Raw genomic sequence first — 21,374 nt, forward strand, 5'->3', positions numbered from 1 at the left:
CCAAGAAAATCCAGATTAGTCCTGTCTCACAATACGCATAAATACCACGGTAAATGTGCAAGGATACCTCACACCTAAACTTTATACAGTAACGTCCCAAGGATTGCTTTTCTCATTAACTTCTAAAGAGCCATACATAATGCCGCCTATGAAGGAGGCGAGAACCTGAAGGAGAGTATCTGGGGGCATATTATCAAGGGGGTTTATCTCCGCTTTTTTGGCTTTAAAAGCCAAGAAAGCGGAGATAAAATGTTCTCCCTATTACCTAGCTGTCGCTAACACAAGTTAGCGACAGCTGGTAGAAGATAGCGACCATCTTGGGCCCCACTTTGCATGTCAGTGATATTTATCACTAATGACATGCAAAGTGGGCGTGCCAAGATGTTAGCGACTGGAAACAGTCGCTAACATCGCTATCTCCTATTACCAACTTTTGGAGATATTCGCGCTAAGCGGGAATATCTCCAAAAGCTAACACCTGCCCTGAGCAGTTCTTAGCCATGCTATCCAATGGGAGGTGGATAACATGGCTAAGAGCATTAGCTCGGTAATGCATGAATATCGCTTTTCAGCGATATTCATGCATTGCGGCGATTTTTATCGCATTTGCGATAAACCTTGGTAATACCAAGGTTTATTTGCGGTAAAAATCGCCGCAGCTGCGGTACATTTTTGTCTCTAACCAAGCAATAGCGATAATTATCGCTATTGCTTGGTAATATGCCCCCTAGTGTCTTAATATTCATGAATTCTCTTCAATATCACTTGTTTTACTGCCTAAAGAAAAGGGGGCGTGGCTCAGTTCGAATTTGCTTAGGGAGCATTTCTTTCTATAGAAAAAAAATATACTTGACACATAACTAACCTTTTTTTTACCTTTAGCGGGTGGACGACTGTTAGACCTGGCACCTTGGCGTGAGTTTCCCTTCCACTTTTTGCTGATGTGCCTCCGATGTTTTGCTGGTTTTCCGATACTCAGGGCACTGCGCCACGGCCGACCCGTGCCGCAGTGCAAGTGCTCCCTACTGTAAATTGTACATGTGATTGGTATCCATGATTGGTTCATTGGATTTACTGTTAGTCCCTAGTAAAGTGCACTAGGAGTGCCAGGGCTTGTAGATGCCAATACTGCTAGTGGGCCTGCAGCGCTGGTTGCGCCACCCACAGAAGCAGCCGTAAGATGTGTCTGGGGACTGCCACCACAGAACCGCGTGCAGTCTCGTACTGTCATGCCGGCTGGGCGAGTGCACCCACTCGCCAGCCCCTGAACCTTCCCTTGACTGCATATTAGTCACCCCTATGGTAGGCCTGCGGGCAGGGTGCATTGTAGGTGTAAGGTAGGACAAGCCCTGATGTGTGTGGCCTGCCCTAGTAGTGACTTACAACTAAATTCGTATTTCACTATTGAAGGCTACCTGCTTCCTTTAGGCCAGGATGGGCTGCTGGAATTATTACACCCTATAATCCCAGCAGGCCCAAGGAGCATGGTAGAGAGTCATGTTTAGTATGCCTGAACTCAGGATGATAAAATATTTCTTTTAGTAAAGTTTATTTTAATATCCTGTGTTTGCAAATGCTACTTTTAGGAAGTTAGCATTTGCTTGCCTAACCATTTCAGCCCGCCTCTGCTGGTATGTGTATCTGACTGTCTGGGACGTGTGAGTGACAGGGCTGGGGGAATGACAGGTGGTGAATGCGCAGATTACACCTTAGTGGGAGGTAGGAGTGGCTCTTGACTCAGAATCTTGCTGTGCTCTGCCACCACAATGCTGGCTCCACCCTCCTGGGGAGCGACTGATGACTCAGCCGACACCTGGCCCAGGAAGGGCGAAGCCCCATCAACAAGGTACTCTGGCTGCCCCTGTCCGCACAATGCTGGCTCCACCTCCTGTGGGGCGTCTGATGCGCCTGCCCCTCACACTGAAAGCAGAAGCCGGAGTACACCCACCAGAGTACTCAAGGACTGAAAGTGGCTATGCAAAGGCCCCCCTGGCCTGCGAGAACAAAAGAAATACAGTATAAAAGAAGGAGCCTTGCTCCTTGTAAATTAGATCCTGTTTGGGCTACAGAAGGAACTCTACCCGACGAGAAGGACTGGGAAGGACAAGGAAGAGTGCTGGCTCTTGCCTGTGTCTGGTGCCTTGCTGCAGAAGGAGAGGAAAAGGAAAGACTACAAGAAGACTTTTGCTTTGAGAAACTTTGTGCCAAACTCTGCTGAGAGATCTCCAAGGGCTTGCTGTTGAACTTGCCCCCTGACCAGCGCCCCAGGACCAGTGGGCGCTACATCCGGAAGAAAGCGACTGTGTGTGCTGCTTATCGCTGCAGTACTGACAGAGGGGTCTGGGAGCGCTGGGCAAGCCTGCCACGCTCCCCTTAACCAAGGCATCAACACCCCCCTGAGCACCGTGACCGGGGCCCAAAGCAACAGCGAGAACAACGTGAGGTCCAGCCGCCGCTGGCCCGAGCACCGCGACCGCAACTGCACCGGGAGCCCGAGAGCAAAGTGAAGGAGGACCCGTCCGGTCCAAGCTCCCGAATTGACTGCGCTTCGAGCCGTCAATCCACCTGCGAAGACGGACAGCTGCCCTGTGATAACCCCCTCTGGTCGGTAGCCTGCCCGACAGCCCAGCTGTGAGCGCACAGCTGCAACCGGTACTTTAGCTGGGTACGTCCTGCACTTGGGGACCGTACTGCCACTGGCCGTCACCACACAGCCGCCGCCTCCAGGGTCGGAGCGAACGACGAGGAAAGGACCCTGCCGCCACAGAGCACCGCCGCCCCGGATGACCCGTGACCTGCCCGGCTGAGAGCCGCAGCGAACAGCGACCCCGGAGAAGCAAGGCGACGTGGGACAGCTCCCCTGGAAGCCGCCCGCTCCACAAGAATTTGAAAGGTACTGTGTTGTATCCTCACGGTGCGAGCGTCCTGCAACTCGAGCTCGCACCGCGCTATCTGCTCCCAACGCGAGCCGCCTCTGAAACCGAGGCTCGCACAGCTCCTGGCCCTCGAGGCCCACGCAGAGAGCGCATTGAGGCGCTACGAGACACTGAACCTTGTCAAACCTGGGCAGAAGGCCCAAAAGACTGCTTATTGCTAAAAGACAACTGTGGCAACCTGAACTTAAGTAAACTGGAACCGCTATTGAAAGTTTGACAACTGTATTTACAAGCCTGCTTGAAATTTATATAAAGATATATATTTTTACGAATACAGTTTGGTGTCATTGTGTGGTGGGTTGGTTGTGACGGTGTGATATTGCAAATGTTTAACCCTATGTGCCCCAAAGATAAGCCTAAGTCTGCTTAAGCCACACTACCTAGAGGGTAAGCAGAGGTTGTCTGGAAGGTAGCCCTCAGCCCTGACGAGGAAGAGAGAGTCCCTGCTTGTCGCTAGTGCTACACTGCGCCAACTAGAGCCTCCCCCTTCCTACATTGGACGCAGCGGTGAGGATTTTCGAATTTACATTTGCAGTGTCTATACCTTAACTTCTGACCATTGCACAGTGATTTCAGTCCAGTTACTAGGCCACAGGTTTTGTTGTAATTTTGCCGAGAGAAGATCCCTAGCGAAGAAACCATGCCGGGCACGAAGAGCCTGGATGGAGCGGAGTCCACGACCTCCGAGATGTTGGAGGTGGAGTGGGACTTCGCAAAGCTGGACAAATACTCAAAGAGTGAACTGAAGTTTTTCTGTAAGAAACTCAAGGTTCCGCACGCCGGTTGCAAGAACAAGCCAGAGCTCTACAAGGCCCTGAAAGCCTGGATAGAGTCCAGAAAGGCCCCGGAGGATCAAGATGCCCTCGCGGAGCAAGATGCAACTGAGGAGCAGAATGCACCTATGGATCTGGTGGATCTCGAAAGGCAAGACAGCGTGCACAGCTTTGGTAAAGGCCTGTCGCCAGAGGAGCTGGCGGACAGGAAGGAAACGAGGGATCATGAAAGGAAACTGGCGGAATTAAAAATCCAACTGGAGCTTGAAACCAAAAGAATGGCGCTGGAAGAGCGAAAGCACCAAATGGATTACGAATTGAAAATGAGGGAGATGAGTCTAAAGGAGAGAAACTTGGATCATCCTCCCTCTGGTGGCAGCACATCGCCAGTGCAGGTAGAGTCAAGAGTGCACATTCCTAAAGACGTAGTTAAAGAGTTCTTTAAGGGGGATGACATAGGACAGTGGTTTAGGGCATATGAGGTAGCCATGTCCTCCCACCGGGTCCCTGACAAGGATTGGGGAGCGGGGTTGTGGGGAAGGTTCCTTAGCGAAGGGCGAGATACCTTGCTAGATTTGCCCGTAGAAAATCAGAGATCCTATTCCCACATGATAGAAGCTTTAATGAACAGGTACGGGCTTACCCCTGAAATGTATAGACAGAAGTTTAGGGGATGTACTAAGCGGCCTGGGAATACGTATGTGGAGTATGTGACTTACTTTTGCAGAGCACTGGATGGTTGGGTGAAGGGTAGCAAAGTGAATGATTTTCAAGGTCTCTTTGATTTAATTGCATGGGAGCACTTGTCTGATCACTGTTTTCCTGAGTTACGCCAACACCTGATCGATAGCAAGCTGTCCAACCCGAGGAAGCTTGCTGAAGAGGCGGACCGCTGGCTCAGCACCAGGGTCCACAACGGTCCAGTGGGAGACTCCGCCAAGAGTGGGCAGGGTCCCCAGCAGAAGAGTGGGGGGGACAAGGGAAAACAGAAAGGGTTCCAAAAAGGCCCCCAAAGTAATCCCCAAGGGGACCAGCAGAAAGGTTCTCAGCCTCCCCCACCCCCAAAGCAGAATGGGGCCCGACAGGTAAACCTGTTCCAAAGGGGCCCTTCAATTGTTTCAAATGTGGCGAGCCTGGGCACATATCCAGTGACCCCAAGTGTCGCCTGTTTGGAAAACCCGCACCCAATGGTGCTCCGCCCCGTCAAGTGACTAGTGTTCACTTAGGAGAAGAAGTGATGGTCCCGGGGGGTGGAGATCCCGTTCACATGACCCTAGTCTCACTAGGAGACAGTGAGATGATCCCTACAAACTACCTGCCCTCTAACACTAAGAAATATGGGCAGGTGGTGATCATCAATGGTAAGGAAGCTGAGGCTCTTCGAGACACAGGAGCCAGTGTGACTGCAGTGAGGCAGCACCTGGTGTCTCAAGAGCAGGTTGTACCCCATGCCTACTGTAGGGTTATCAATGCTGATAATTCAGAGAGTCAGTGTCCGATGGCTCAAGTTCCCTTCGAGTGGGGGGGGGTCTCTGGTACTCTGCAAGTCTGTGTGAGGAAAACCATGCCTGTTGACTGTTTGCTAGGGAATGACTTGGAGCACTCCCCTTGGGAAAAGGTGGGGAAGACGACTCACCTGCGGATGGTGGGTCTGCCTGACTGGGCGTGCGTGACCACCCGGTCAATGGCAGCCAGTAGGGGTGATCAAGAGGTCCTGGGGCCTGAAGGAGAGGCCCAGGAACCGGCCTTAGGGAGAAGGCGCAGGGGGCGCGGGAAACCGGCCCCTGAAGTTCCCACGGTCCAGGAGGAAGCAGACCTTGAGGGGGATGCCCTGGAGCCTACAGGGGAACAGATTGCCGAACTGGGGGACCTGCCTGAGCTGACCCATTGGCAGCAAGAAGGAGGACCCTCCAGGGAGGAATTCTGCAAGGAGCAGAAAGAATGCCCTTCTCTCGTGGGTATGCGGCAGCAGGCAGCAGACCAGGCCAATGGTGTTCAGGCCAAAACACATTATGTGTGCTGGGAGAACGACCTCCTGTATTCAGAGCCTAAGGCTGCTGAACCTGGGTCAGCCCGTGTGCTGGTGGTACCCCAGAAGTTCAGAGCCTTCCTACTGGGTCTGGCTCACGATGTGCCTTTAGCAGGACATTTGGGGATGGACAAGACCTATGACAGGCTTGTCACCCACATTTACTGGCCCCAAATGCACAAGAGCTCAGACGCTCATTGTAGGACCTGTCCGACTTGCCAGGCAAGTGGGAAGAGCGGAGGAAGGAACAAGGCTCCCCTCCAACCCTTCCCTGTGGTCGGTACGCCATTCCAGCGAGTGGGTATTGATATTGTTGGGCCTCTGGACCCCAAGACAGCCATGGGCAACAGGTTCATCCTGGTCTTGGTGGACCATGCCACCCGGTACCCTGAAGCCATCCCTCTGAGGACAGTGACGGCCCCCGTGGTGGGACGTGCACTGATGGGAATTTTCTCACGAGTAGGATTCCCTCTAGAGGTGGTGAGCGACAGGGGGACCAACTTCATATCCAAGTATATGAAGTCCCTTTGGCAAGAGTATGGTGTAACTTACAAGTTCACCACGACTTACCATCCCCAAGGTAACGGGTTGGTTGAGAGATTCAACCGAACCCTGAAAGGCATGATCATGGGCCTAGAAGGTCCGATGAGGCGTAAGTGGGACGTCCTCTTACCATGCCTGCTCTTTGCGTATCGCGAGGTACCACAGAAGTCCCTAGGGTTCAGCCCCTTTGAACTGCTGTACGGTCACCCCGTGAGAGGACCACTGAGTTTGGTAAAGGAAGGCTGGGAGCAATCTCCCAGGAAACCTCCTCAGAATGTATATAGCTACATGCTGGCCTTCAGAAACCAAACCAGGCGCTTCAGACAACTTGCCGAGGCAAATCTGGAAGCAAGCCAGGAGGAGATGAAGCGGTGGTATGACCAGAATGCCACTCTGGTCGAGCTTCAGCCTGGACAAGAGGTGTATGTCCTGGCCCCAGTGGAACCCTGTGCCCTTCAGGATAAGTGGACAGGTCCATTTGAGGTTGTGGAGCACAAGAGCCCAGTGACATACTTGGTGGACATGAAGACGCCCAGGAACCCTTTGAGGGTCCTACATGTCAACCGCCTCAAGCCCCACTTAAGAAGGTCCGAAGTGGGCATGTTGTTGGCAACTGATGATGGAATGGAGGAGGAGTCGGAGCCTCTTCCTGACCTCTTAGTGGCCTGTGAGAAAGACGGGTCAGTGGATGGAGTTAACCTCTCACCCACCCTGACCCCCGAACAACAGGAAGACTGCCGCCAGTTGCTGGGGCAGTTTCCAGATCTGTTCTCCCTGGTTCCGAGTGTCACAGATTGGTGCGTCCATGATGTGGACACTGGAGACAGCTTGCCTGTGAAGCATAAGGCTTACAGAGTGACTGACAGGGTCCGGGCCTGCATCAAGGAGGAGGTCTCCAAGATGCTTGCCCTTGGGGTGGTTGAGTCTTCCAGCAGTCCTTGGTCCAGCCCCGTGGTCTTGGTCCCGAAGGCTGCTGCGCCGGGAGCCGCACCCGAACTCCGGTTCTCTGTGGACTACAGAGGACTCAATTCAGTCACGAAGACTGACGCGCACCCCATCCCCAGAGCTGATGAGCTCATTGATCGGCTAGGGGCTGCCCGGTTCCTCAGCACGTTTGATTTAACGTCTGGGTACTGGCAGATCGCCTTGACCGATGGGGCAAAGGAGAGGTCAGCATTCTCTACACCAGATGGGCATTTCCAGTTCTGGGTTATGCCATTTGGAATGAAGAATGCCCCTGCCACCTTTCAGAGATTGGTCAACCAGGTGTTGGCTGGACTGGATGAGTTCAGTGCCGCCTACCTGGATGACATCGCGGTGTTCAGTGGCACCTGGCCAGAACACCTGCGACACCTCTGGGAAGTGTTGATGGCCCTGCGCAGAGCAGGCCTCACAATCAAGGCAAGCAAGTGCCAGATTGGGCAGGGTTCCGTGGTGTACTTGGGACACCAAGTGGGGAGTGGCAAGGTAGCGCCCTTGCAACCCAAAGTCGAGACCATCCTGGCTTGGGAACCCCCCAAGACCCAGACTGCAGTGAGAGCCTTCCTGGGGCTCACTGGGTATTACAGGAGGTTTGTCAAGGGCTATGGCACGATTGTGACCCCCTTGACAGAGCTGACTTCGAAGAAGCAGCCCAGGAATGTGATTTGGACTGACACCTGTCAGAAGACTTTTGACACCCTGAAGACTGCCATGTGCACGGCGCCCGTGCTCCTGGCTCCTGATTTCTCCAAGGAATTCATAGTGCAAACAGACGCTTCAGAGCATGGTGTAGGGGCTGTTCTTTCACAGATGACTGAGGAGGGCTTTGACCAACCCGTAGCCTTCATAAGTAGGAGGTTGCTTCCACGGGAAAGTAGGTGGAGTGCAATAGAGCGTGAAGCATTCGCTGTGGTCTGGGCGCTGAAGAAGCTAAGACCCTACTTGTTTGGGTCTCACTTCCGAGTTCAGACAGACCACAGGCCCCTCAGATGGTTGATGCAAATGAGGGGTGAGAACCCCAAACTGTTGAGGTGGTCCATTTCTCTACAGAGTATGGACTTGGACAGATCACGCCAATGCTGATGGTCTGTCCAGATTTTTCCGCCTTAGTGATGTGGAACTCCCTGGGGAAGGGTAGTTCCCCCCACATTTCAGCTGGAGGGGACACATGTTAGACCTGGCACCTTGGCGTGAGTTTCCCTTCCACTTTTTGCTGATGTGCCTCCGATGTTTTGCTGGTTTTCCGATACTCAGGGCACTGCGCCACGGCCGACCCGTGCCGCAGTGCAAGTGCTCCCTACTGTAAATTGTAGATGTGATTGGTATCCATGATTGGTTCATTGGATTTACTGTTAGTCCCTAGTAAAGTGCACTAGGAGTGCCAGGGCTTGTAGATGCCAATACTGCTAGTGGGCCTGCAGCGCTGGTTGCGCCACCCACAGAAGCAGCCGTAAGATGTGTCTGGGGACTGCCACCGCAGAACCCGCGTGCAGTCTCGTACTGTCATGCCGGCTGGGCGAGTGCACCCACTCGCCAGCCCCTGAACCTTCCCTTGACTGCATATTAGTCACCCCTATGGTAGGCCTGCGGGCAGGGTGCATTGTAGGTGTAAGGTAGGACAAGCCCTGATGTGTGTGGCCTGCCCTAGTAGTTACTTACAACTAAATTCGTATTTCACTATTGAAGGCTACCTGCTTCCTTTAGGCCAGGATGGGCTGCTGGAATTATTACACCCTATAATCCCAGCAGGCCCAAGGAGCATGGTAGAGAGTCATGTTTAGTATGCCTGAACTCAGGATGATAAAATATTTCTTTTAGTAAAGTTTATTTTAATATCCTGTGTTTGCAAATGCTACTTTTAGGAAGTTAGCATTTGCTTGCCTAACCATTTCAGCCCGCCTCTGCTGGTATGTGTATCTGACTATCTGGGACGTGTGAGTGACAGGGCTGGGGGAATGACAGGTGGTGAATGCGCAGATTACACCTTAGTGGGAGGTAGGAGTGGCTCTAGACTCAGAATCTTGCTGTGCTCTGCCACCACAATGCTGGCTCCACCCTCCTGGGGAGCGACTGATGACTCAGCAGACACCTGGCCCAGGAAGGGCGAAGCCCCATCAACAAGGTACTCTGGCTGCCCCTGTCCGTACAATGCTGGCTCCACCTCCTGTGGGGCGTCTGATGCGCCTGCCCCTCACACTGAAAGCAGAAGCCGGAGTACACCCACCAGAGTACTCAAGGACTGAAAGTGGCTATGCAAAGGCCCCCCTGGCCTGCGAGAACAAAAGAAATACAGTATAAAAGAAGGAGCCTTGCTCCTTGTAAATTAGATCCTGTTTGGGCTACAGAAGGAACTCTACCCGACGAGAAGGACCGGGAAGGACAAGGAAGAGTGCTGGCTCTTGCCTGTGTCTGGTGCCTTGCTGCAGAAGGAGAGGAAAAGGAAAGACTACAAGAAGACTTTTGCTTTGAGAAACTTTGTGCCAAACTCTGCTGAGAGATCTCCAAGGGCTTGCTGTTGAACTTGCCCCCTGACCAGCGCCCCAGGACCAGTGGGCGCTACATCCTGAAGAAAGCGACTGTGTGTGCTGCTTATCGCTGCAGTACTGACAGAGGGGTCTGGGAGCGCTGGGCAAGCCTGCCACGCTCCCCGTAACCAAGGCATCAACACCCCCCCTGAGCACCGTGACCGGGGCCCAAAGCAACAGCGAGAACAACGTGAGGTCCAGCCGCCGCTGGCCCGAGCACCGCGACCGCAACTGCACCGGGAGCCCGAGAGCAAAGTGAAGGAGGACCCGTCCGGTCCAAGCTCCCGAATTGACTGCGCTTCGAGCCGTCAATCCACCTGCGAAGACGGACAGCTGCCCTGTGATAACCCCCTCTGGTCGGTAGCCTGCCCGACAGCCCAGCTGTGAGCGCACAGCTGCAACCAGTACTTTGGCTGGGTACGTCCTGCACTTGGGGACCGTACTGCCACTGGCCGTCACCACACAGCCGCCGCCTCCAGGGTCGGAGCCAACGACGAGGAACGGACCCTGCCGCCACAGAGCACCGCCGCCCCGGATGACCCGTGACCTGCCCGGCTGAGAGCCCCATCGAACAGCGACCCCGGAGAAGCAACGCGACGTGGGACAGCTCCCCTGGAAGCCGCCCGCTCCACAAGAATTTGAAAGGTACTGTGTTGTATCCTCACGGTGCGAGCGTCCTGCAACTCGAGCTCGCACCGCGCTATCTGCTCCCAACGCGAGCCGCCTCTGAAACCGAGGCTCGCACAGCTCCTGGCCCTCGAGGCCCACGCAGAGAGCGCATTGAGGCGCTACGAGACACTGAACCTTGTCAAACCTGGGCAGAAGGCCCAAAAGACTGCTTATTGCTAAAAGAGAACTGTGGCAACCTGAACTTAAGTAAACTGGAACCGCTATTGAAAGTTTGACAACTGTATTTACAAGTCTTCTTGAACTTTATATAAAGATATATATTTTTACGAATACAGTTTGGTGTCATTGTGTGGTGGGTTGGTTGTGACGGTGTGATATTGCAAATGTTTAACCCTATGTGCCCCAAAGATTAGCCTAAGACTGCTTAAGCCACACTACCTAGAGGGTAAGCAGAGGTTGTCTGGAAGGTAGCCCTCAGCCCTGACGAGGAAGAGAGAGTCCCTGCTTGTCGCTAGTGCTACACTGCGCCAACTGGACAAAAAATATATCAAGTGTCTTGTGACTTTATTCTGAAGGGCCGAGTTTGGCGCTTTTAACTCCCTCTGTCTAGACTTTATCTCATCTCAATGTTACCACACATAGATTGTGAAGGCAAATTCCAAAATAAACATTACATTTTTTTTTCTTGGCCAAGAAAGCAGCATTTAGATGCTATTTCTTTTTAGATTGAATAACTGTTCTCCTTTTTTTAGCAATTGTACTAAAATTGTTTTTCAGCTGAATGCATGCATACCAATACTTGCTGTATCATGACTTGATTTTATTCTAATCTCACACCATCATCAAGAGGTGAAACATGATGGCATGTACAAGAACATCAGTTTTATTCTATCCAACATGGTGAATAATTATTTGCTACTAATTTTACTTGTTGGACTGTTGGATGCCAATTGCATGTAAGTTTACCCTTGCATGCAACTGGTATCACACTGAAGGACATGGCCCAGGGAAAATGCATTTGGTACTGTTTATTATCTTTGGCGTGTAGTTTGATTACCCAAAAGAAACAACATTAGCAGACTTGACAAAGATGTTTACTCCTATCCCACTCTTGTTTTTTCACTTGTTTGAGGAGTTGTGGGCTCAGTAAAGAACCTTTCCTACTAATCGTAGCGTCACACCACCATCACTCATTTAGCTTTGAGTGTCAGGATCTCTGACTGCCAAGAATGCAATACATACGGGCCTATTTACAAGCCCCTTGCGCCGCCTCTGTGTCATTTTTTCCAACATTAAAAGTGACGCACCGGCAGTGCAAGGGGCTTCTAAATAAGCCACATTAAAAATAATAATAATTCAGTATTCGATAATGGAGCAAGAGAATTTAGGGATAGATGTACTTAGAGATATTCACAAATGTCTGTATTTCTTACGCACCAGTTGGTTTATGACCTGCCGCTCACTTTGTGCTCACTTTGTGCTGCAACTGATTTACTAATCAGTCGTATTGCAAAACATATATTAACAATTAGTAGAATTAGTAATACCTCTTACATTCTTATTATTTTTGACGCAAAAAGCAGTCAGCTACTCCATGTGAATGGTTACAAATGCAGGGGTGGAGGCCTGTGAAGGACATATCTGTGTTTCAACTCAGTCCATATGCAACTGAAGAAGGCTTCTTTTTTCTAAAAAAATAAGTTGACAGTCCAGGAATGACGTTGGTGGATGGTGGATGAGCATATAATAGTCCACTGGCCACTGTTAGCTCCCTCCAAGGCCACCTACCATGATTGACAAGGTGTAAAATGCCTCAGTGGGAAAGCTTTTACTTACATACGTGGCGACCCAGGCTGCGGCGGTGTGTGACATACGTGGCGACCCAGGCTGCGGCGGTGTGTTATTGTGGCCTAATGTTACATTGTGTGTGAGTGCTGATCTTAAGAGCACGCATAGAAATATTTTAAAAATCGTCATTGCTAATTTTACGAGCACGTTCTGAAACGTTTTAAAATTGTATTTTTTTTCATTGCTTGCACCTACCTGCACTTCTTGCCCTCGTGACCCCGTTCCGCCCCGGCTTTTGTGCCGTTTGTGCGGAGGGTCAGCTCGAGGAGCGGTACTTCTTGCCTCGTGGCACCACTTCCGCCCTGCACAAACCTTTGCAGGTTAGCGTTCTAGTGCTGCCGAGCCGGCAGCCTATTTAGACCGCGCTATCACCTCCCTGCCTCATAGACATACGTGGCGACCCAGGCTGCGGCGGTGTGTTATTGTGGCCTAATGTTACATTGTGTGTGAGTGCTGATCTTAAGAGCACGCATAGAAATATTTTAAAAATCGTCATTGCTAATTTTACGAGCACGTTCTGAAACGTTTTAAAATTGTATTTTTTTTCATTGCTTGCACCTACCTGCACTTCTTGCCCTCGTGACCCCGTTCCGCCCCGGCTTTTGTGCCGTTTGTGCGGAGGGTCAGCTCGAGGAGCGGTACTTCTTGCCTCGTGGCACCACTTCCGCCCTGCACAAACCTTTGCAGGTTAGCGTTCTAGTGCTGCCGAGCCGGCAGCCTATTTAGACCGCGCTATCACCTCCCTGCCTCATAGACATACGTGGCGACCCAGGCTGCGGCGGTGTGTTATTGTGGCCTAATGTTACATTGTGTGTGAGTGCTGATCTTAAGAGCACGCATAGAAATATTTTAAAAATCGTCATTGCTAATTTTACGAGCACGTTCTGAAACGTTTTAAAATTGTATTTTTTTTCATTGCTTGCACCTACCTGCACTTCTTGCCCTCGTGACCCCGTTCCGCCCCAGCTTTTGTGCCGTTTGTGCGGAGGGTCAGCTCGAGGAGCGGTACTTCTTGCCTCGTGGCACCACTTCCGCCCTGCACAAACCTTTGCAGGTTAGCGTTCTAGTGCTGCCGAGCCGGCAGCCTATTTAGACCGCGCTATCACCTCCCTGCCTCATAGACATACGTGGCGACCCAGGCTGCGGCGGTGTGTTATTGTGGCCTAATGTTACATTGTGTGTGAGTGCTGATCTTAAGAGCACGCATAGAAATATTTTTAAAATCGTCATTGCTAATTTTACGAGCACGTTCTGAAACGTTTTAAAATTGTATTTTTTTTCATTGCTTGCACCTACCTGCACTTCTTGCCCTCGTGACCCCGTTCCGCCCCGGCTTTTGTGCCGTTTGTGCGGAGGGTCAGCTCGAGGAGCGGTACTTCTTGCCTCGTGGCACCACTTCCGCCCTGCACAAACCTTTGCAGGTTAGCGTTCTAGTGCTGCCGAGCCGGCAGCCTATTTAAACCGCGCTATCACCTCCCTGCCTCATAGACATACGTGGCGACCCAGGCTGCGGCGGTGTGTTATTGTGGCCTAATGTTACATTGTGTGTGAGTGCTGATCTCAAGAGCACGCATAGAAATATTTTAAAAATCGTCATTGCTAATTTTACGAGCACGTTCTGAAACGTTTTAAAATTGTATTTTTTTTCATTGCTTGCACCTACCTGCACTTCTTGCCCTCGTGACCCCGTTCCGCCCCGGCTTTTGTGCCGTTTGTGCGGAGGGTCAGCTCGAGGAGCGGTACTTCTTGCCTCGTGGCACCACTTCCGCCCTGCACAAACCTTTGCAGGTTAGCGTTCTAGTGCTCCCTCACCCCTCTATTTAAATGACAGTATGGAGGCAGCGCAGCGGACGAGCGCAGCGGGAGCGCCGACTTCGCGCCGAAGTCGCGCACAAGTCAAGCCCGTCTGCGCCCGTCCGCGGCCGACTAGGCCCAGGCCCCAGTCGTAATGCCCATTTTTATTCCTACTCCTCCTCTGACCTCCAGAGTCTTAATACTTCAGGACCCATCCCTACCCGCGCCATCAAGGCTGCCCAGACATGTGGCATTCTTATTCCTTCCGCCTTTTCGGCAATGGCCCCATCTCACGCTTTGCCCCCCTCTGTTCCACAAATTTCCACCTCTTTGTCTATCTTTTATCTTAACACCCGTTCCCTTATTCGTCATCAGCTTGAGGTGTTTCAACTATTGATCCATAGTTCCATCGATATTCTCCTCCTGACAGAGACTTGGATCACTGAAGACTCCGCCCCTGATATTCTCGCTGCTATCCCTTCGGGATACTACATCATGCACAGCAACAGGCCTGCTGGGAGGACTGGGGGCGGCGTGGCGGCTATTATCCGCTCTGAACATGTTTTCTCTGAGATTTCGGTAAACCCCATTCCAAAAACTGAACTATTGGCACTAAAATTCTCCTCCCCTAAATCCTCCTTCATTTGTGTCCTTGCCTACCGACCCCCGGACTCTATGCCTCTCTTTCCCCAATCTTTCAGCGACGCAATTGCTCACTTAGCAATTAACCACGCTAATATTGTGGTAATTGGAGATTTTAATTACTGGCCAGCCGATGCCCATGAAAATCATTCGTCGATGGAATTCACAGACCTGCTCACGGGCATGAATCTTACCCAACACATTCACACCCCCACCCATCTGAAAGGTCATATTCTTGACCAAGTTTGGACCTCTAACCTCGATATATCATCTCTTTCGGTTTTCCCTTGTTCCTGGTCTGATCACCATTTCATTTCCTTCCACCTACACTTGCACACCCTCTGCCCCCCTCCCTGTCCCTCCAACATCATGGCTCGTAACTGGAAAAGGGCCAACTTGCCTGACTTTCTTGACTCACTGATCTCTACCGCACCCCTGTCGTCGACCTCATTAGAGCATCAAACAGATAATCTTGAGGAATGGCTGCAACAGGCTAGCGATGAAGTTGCCCCTCTAAAGAAAATTAAAACTAAGCGTCCCCATGACGCTCAACGTTGGTTCACGGACCAACTCAAAGCAGAAAAACTTGCACTGCGACAATCAGAACGCCGTTGGCGTCGTCATTACGACCCCCTGCTTAAACTAGCCTACATCGAGGCCCTGAAATCCTATAAACGACTAATCTTGGAGGCCAAGACGGCATACTTTTCTCAAAAAATGTTGAACTCCAACAATAAAACTAAGGATATTTTTTCCATTGTAAATGAGCTCTCCATGCCAGACAGAGTCACTCTTCAATTGCAGCCGACTCAAACCCTCTGTGACTCACTTAATTCTTATTTTATAGATAAAATAATCACAATAAAAAATAATATTCCATCTCCGGCCTTCCCCACTTCTCCTCTTCTCCCCCCTACAAATACCAATATCCTTACAGAGTTCCCTCCTATATCCTTAGAAGAGTTCACTAATCTTCTGCATAAAGTCAGCTCGGGCTCTCCCAACGACTGCTGCCCCCCGCAGGTCTTAAAAGAAGCTTTCCTTGCCTGCCCAGGTCCCCCTCTGGCACTACTTAACAACTCCCTTGCCATCGGGAAGGTCCCATCTTCATTTAAGCAAGCTGCAGTTTTACCGATACTAAAGAAACCTACCGCAGATCCTTCAACACTTAGCAATTACAGACCTATCTCTCTCCTACCTTATTTAGGAAAGATCCTGGAGACCTTTGTCACTCGCTGTTTGAGCTCTTTTATAGAGCAATCTTCCTTCTTAGACCCCCAACAAGCAGGATTTAGACCCCTCCACTCCACCGAGGCGGTCATCGTAGCTGTTATGGACACCCTTAGGAAAGGTGCGGATAAAAACACCCCTCAAGCCCTTGTCCTATTAGACCTCTCGGCAGCTTTCGACACGGTCGATCACACTCTTTTGATCGACCGTGTCCACAACGCTGGCATTCAGGGCGTGGCCCTTGATTGGCTCAAATCTTTTCTCCATCAACGCTCTCAGTCTGTCCACTTATCCTCCTTCTCCGCTTCCTACACTTCTCTTCCTTGCGGAGTCCCTCAGGGCTCAGCACTTTCTCCTCTCCTTTTTAATTTGTACCTCCAACCTTTATTAGCTTCCCTCCGCAACTCCCCGGTCAAAATATTCAATTACGCTGATGATCTTCAGTTAATTTTCCCCATAGACTCCCTCCCTTCTTCCCGCACTAATTTTCAGACCACCATGATGACCATCGCGGAGTGGATGCACCACAGCCACTTGAAGCTGAATCCCACAAAAACTGAGCTCGTTCTGGTAGGAGGCCCCAATCATCCCTGGAACCCTTCGTTCTGGCCAACTTCCTTGGGGCTAGCACCCTCTCCCGTGAGCTCTGTTAAAAGCCTGGGGGTGATTATTTCTGAGGACCAGTCAATGCGACCCCAGATCAACGCGGTCACTTCTGCCTGTTTCTTCCATCTCAGGCGGATCCGCAAGATCAGCAGGTATTTCAGCAAAGAAGCCCTGACCCAAGTGGTCATTGCCCTTATCACCTCCAGGCTCGATTACGCCAACACTCTCTATGCAGGGATTCCAGCTTGCCACCTCCAACGGCTGCAGCTGGTGCAGAATCAGGCCGCTCGCCTGATCTACCACCAGCCTAAGCACCAACATGTCACTCCCCTCCTTCGTAGCCTACACTGGCTCCCGGTATCCAAACGTTGCACCTTTAAACTGGCATGTACCACCTTTAAAGCCCTTTCTGATGCAGCGCCCGTTTTCATCTCCTCGGCTCTGACCCGTCACATCCCTACGAGAGCCCTTCGCTCAGCCTCATCAAACCTCCTTGTGGTGCCTAGATTTAAAAGGAAAAAGCACGGTGGTCTGAGCTTTTCCGTTCTGGCCCCCTCCACTTGGAACTCCCTTCCCCTTTCCCTTCGTCTCTGTCCAAAGCTAGACTGTTTCCGCAGACTTTTAAAAACTCTGCTCTTCCAAGCTGCATTTGACTAAACCTCCTGCTCTCGGTCCCCCATTTGTCTATCAGCGCCAAGAAACCAATGGTGATAGAGCGCGTTACAAATGTTTTTAACAATAACAATTTAACAATATTCATGTCGAATGTTGGAAACTGACCAATGGCAGTGCATTCACAAACCAATAATGCATTAAATATCCATTCGCAAAGTAAAGGAATGTCACTCCTATTTATGATTTGAAAGGAGTTGCAAAATGCATTTTGCATGTCAATATGTTTTTCTGTCCCACAAAGTACCCATGCTTTTGCTGTGATTTAGCCTTCTGCAAATGGCAGGCTTTGCAATTCAAAAGCAGTTTGCACACTTGGCGCTTAGCTTTCATTACTGATCTTATCTTTTATTTATGTCAGAGAAGCAACATCTTCAGTTGTTTTGGAAAAGCTATACAGAGAGGTGAAAAGGTCAGCCCCAGGAGGCATTGGTTGCTATAAGTGCCTTTCACATATTTGCTTCATTGAAACTATCATCATTCATGAAATATGGAATTTTGCCTCTTCAACGACATGCAATGATTCCATTAAACCGGTATTTGCATAAATCCACATATGAAGAAGCACTTTATTTAGCTCCCATTTCCCTTAGATGGGACCCAACACCGAAAGAGAACTGTAGGAAGCTGGCTCTCTATGTAGTGCACTAAAATGTGCACTGTGCAGAGAACCCAGTGTGACCAGATTGGTAGACAGAGATAAAAGGATATAATACTAACACCCTTTTTGTGGTAGTGAGGGCGGTCAGTTAGGCTTATCAAAGGATAGTGCTAAGCATTTGTTGTACTCACAGAGTCAATAAATAAGACACACTAAAGAATACATCTGAGACCAATTTGCAAAACCAAAACTAATTTTTATATAATTTTGAGGACCAAGAAATTCGTTCACACATAAGTACTTTTTTTAGTTATACATTTTAAAAGTTTGGAAAATAACCCATTGTTGTGCTCAATTAGGCACAATGAAAGTTTATGGAGAAAAATATATAAATGTATATAAAATTGTACGGTCTGTTCAAGGGATTCACCTTTGAGGTTTATTGTAGCAGCAGGCAAGGTCCAAAGTTCCACCTGCGGATTGTCAGGGGCATCCCAGATTCGGCCGGGGTCAGGGTGCTGAGGTCGTTGGCAGCTGGTGCACTACAAAGAAGTGGGCCACTTCAAAGCATGCTGCACATGGGGACTTACAGGTAAGTTCAGGGTACCCCCAACAAGTGATCGGGTCGCAATGGCCTCAGGATCATAGAAGCACAGCTGGTTGATTGGTACCCAGGCTGGGGGGGTAAGGTGCAGAGCAGATAGATCAGTCAGGGTCTGAGCATCAAGATGGTCTTTGCGGTCAGGGGCAGGCAGGTTGTGGGGAAGATTTCAGGACAGCTGGGCCACTTAGGGAATAGGTTTCAGGGGCCTCAATGTCCCTCAATGGGTGCTTGCTTCCTGGGCAGTTGGAGTACGAATTAGAGTCTTTCTCTCAGTGTTGAATGAAGGTGGTTTAGTACCGCGGGTATTGCTACAGCACAGCTCCGGTAGGTCCTGATGTCCTTTCATTTTGGTGAGGGGAGACAGATCAGACCCTCAGGAGCTGGTGTACTGCTTCTGGTTTGGTTGCTATATCGGTGTGGGCAGGGAGCAGCAAGGTGGTAAGCCGGGTCTGGTGGCTCTGTGGACTAATCCATCCACTGCAGGGCCCTGTGTTCGCCTTTTATCCATTTAAGGTCGATAAAATGAGTACGATTGAGCTGGGTAACAATAAGCATATGCCCAGTCAGGGGTGAACGTGCGCTTTACAAATACACATGTTATGTAAGTCAGACTCTGTGGGCTTGGTGCTTGCGGCTGCAAGGGAGTAGTTTCTCTACTCCAAGTGAGTTCTTTAGTGGTTGTTGAAGGGCTGGAGGTGTTCCAGGGTTCCTGAAGGCCTTACAGCAACAGGAAGAGTCAGCACACCACAATGGTCGAGACCTTTGAGGGAGCAGGCAGGGTTTTTGTGCCAAAATTCTGCAGCAGGTACTCTGTTTTCGGGTCAGCAGCTCTTCTTTGTCTGTTTTCTTCTCAGGCCGATGAAATCCGAAATTCAAGGCTTAGGGGTTCCACATAAATACTAAATTTAGGGGCATTAATAGGGGTGACAGGTGGTAGCCAATGGCTACCTAATCTGAAGTGTTGGTTACTAGCACTCCTGGTTCGTGTAAGTATTCAATCTTATCAAAAGTGAATTAGTTTGAGATAAATAAATCTGAATCTACCTATTGCGTGCCTCTTAGTGTCAAAGGGCTGCCTGTCCCTAGGATTTAGTTACTATCTATGAGAGGTACGAAACAGAAGCTGCTAGGACCTAACTAAGAGCACAGTGAGTTATAAAGTTTTCCTAATAATAGTTGTTTTATACCATTCGTCATCCAAAGTAAGCTACTTTTTCACAATAAAACATGAAAACAATAAATCTTCATTCATTAATTCATTTCTTATTCATTTTTTGAATTTGTTTCAATTTTAATCAACATGTACATTGTTGTAATTAATTAATGACTTTGTATTCATGCATATACAACTTCATATATAATCATTTTATCTCATAATCTTGTGCATACTAGTTGACACACATCATTACCAGCAGTTGATTGATGTTGGCCCGATGCATTTCGGGACAATGGGTCCCTTCCTAGGGGGCCACTGTAAAAGAAACAGCAAATAAAACCACAGCTTAACATTACATTCTACATAACGGTATGATCAGCATATGATTGGGGCGAGCCCACTCAAAAAGATCAGGACTTTCAAGGTGACATTCAGCTAGTTGTGTGGTTGTATGTTAATAAAGAGGTAATCACTAAATCATAGAATATTATTAGTAAATAAAGAGTGCCAAAACATAAGTGCACATCGTTGGATCATAGTTCTAGCTAGTTCATTCAAAACTCGGTGACTGTTGAACTGTGTTAATGAGAAACCACTCCAGTGAAATGATGATATACAAAAATTTAAAAAATTTGCGGCCAAAGTGACACATGCTGAATTTAAAAAAGAGAGAAGGAGGCAACTGCTAGCGCACCTGGTACACTGACCTGCAATTAATAAGTCGTGTAACGAGAAGAATATTCACTCGAACTTATCTATACTACTATTATAAAGAGAGAACACAAACCTTTGATCCAGGTAAACTCAAAAAGTACTGCACCAATCACTACACCCAATACACCATTTGAAAGAGGAGATGTAGCAGAAGGACATAGGCTATAGATGTGGACACCATATACAATAAAAAAGCAAAAACGCCAAAAGTGGGAAAGTAGTCCCTTGTGGGCGTTAGCGTGGGCGTGTCAAAGAAAAGATGTGGGCGTTTAGAGGGGCGTGTCAAAAAAAAGATGTGGGCGTTTACAGGGGCATGGCCCAAAGTACAAACAATAAACATATGCAAAACGATTTCACTGATTTCACTGTGCAAGGCACACACTTCCCCATACACTTCAATGTGCATAGCGCACATGCGATTTCAATGATTTCACTGTGCAAGGCACACACTTAATTGTGCATCCCGCGTATTTGTAAAGGGCCGCCTATCACTCGCCTCGACATTCACGCATTCGTCGGCGTTACCCTTCAAACATTAACGCCTTCGTGGTATGACATCCAAAAAGGGGCGCGCCTTCCATAATAATACAGTGCCACAGGGGGCAGGCTTACAAAAAGGGCCGCCTATCATTCGCGTTGCTTCGCACAGCCCACCAATCACGACACACAATGATTAACACACACACGAGTTGCGATACAAAAATATAACAAATGTTTAACCATTTGACAAACGACAACGTTGTCACAGGGGGAGGAACGTAAACAAATAGGCGCCCATTTCTTAGACAAGAAAGCCAATCAACGGAACATGAACAAGACTTTACTCACAAGGCTCCGAATAATTACGTATGCTGCGGACAAAATTTAAAACTTACACAAACACTTCCGAATTTCAAACACTCTGCGTTATCAGTGGAACACTGCCAGTACTTGCGCCGATAAAAACAAAAAAAAAAGACATTAGTAAAGGGATCGAAAACGTAAACAAGGAAAGCCCCTTTCACAAACAAGCAATTTCAGGCCAAAACATCTGAGCGACCACTGTAACACTTGCTGCACCTGCGGCGCAAATTACAACATTTGGGAAACA

This window comes from Lissotriton vulgaris, chromosome 3_1 (assembly GCF_964263255.1).
Source record: "Lissotriton vulgaris chromosome 3_1, aLisVul1.2, whole genome shotgun sequence".
In the NCBI taxonomy this organism is placed as follows: Eukaryota; Metazoa; Chordata; class Amphibia; order Caudata; family Salamandridae; genus Lissotriton; species Lissotriton vulgaris.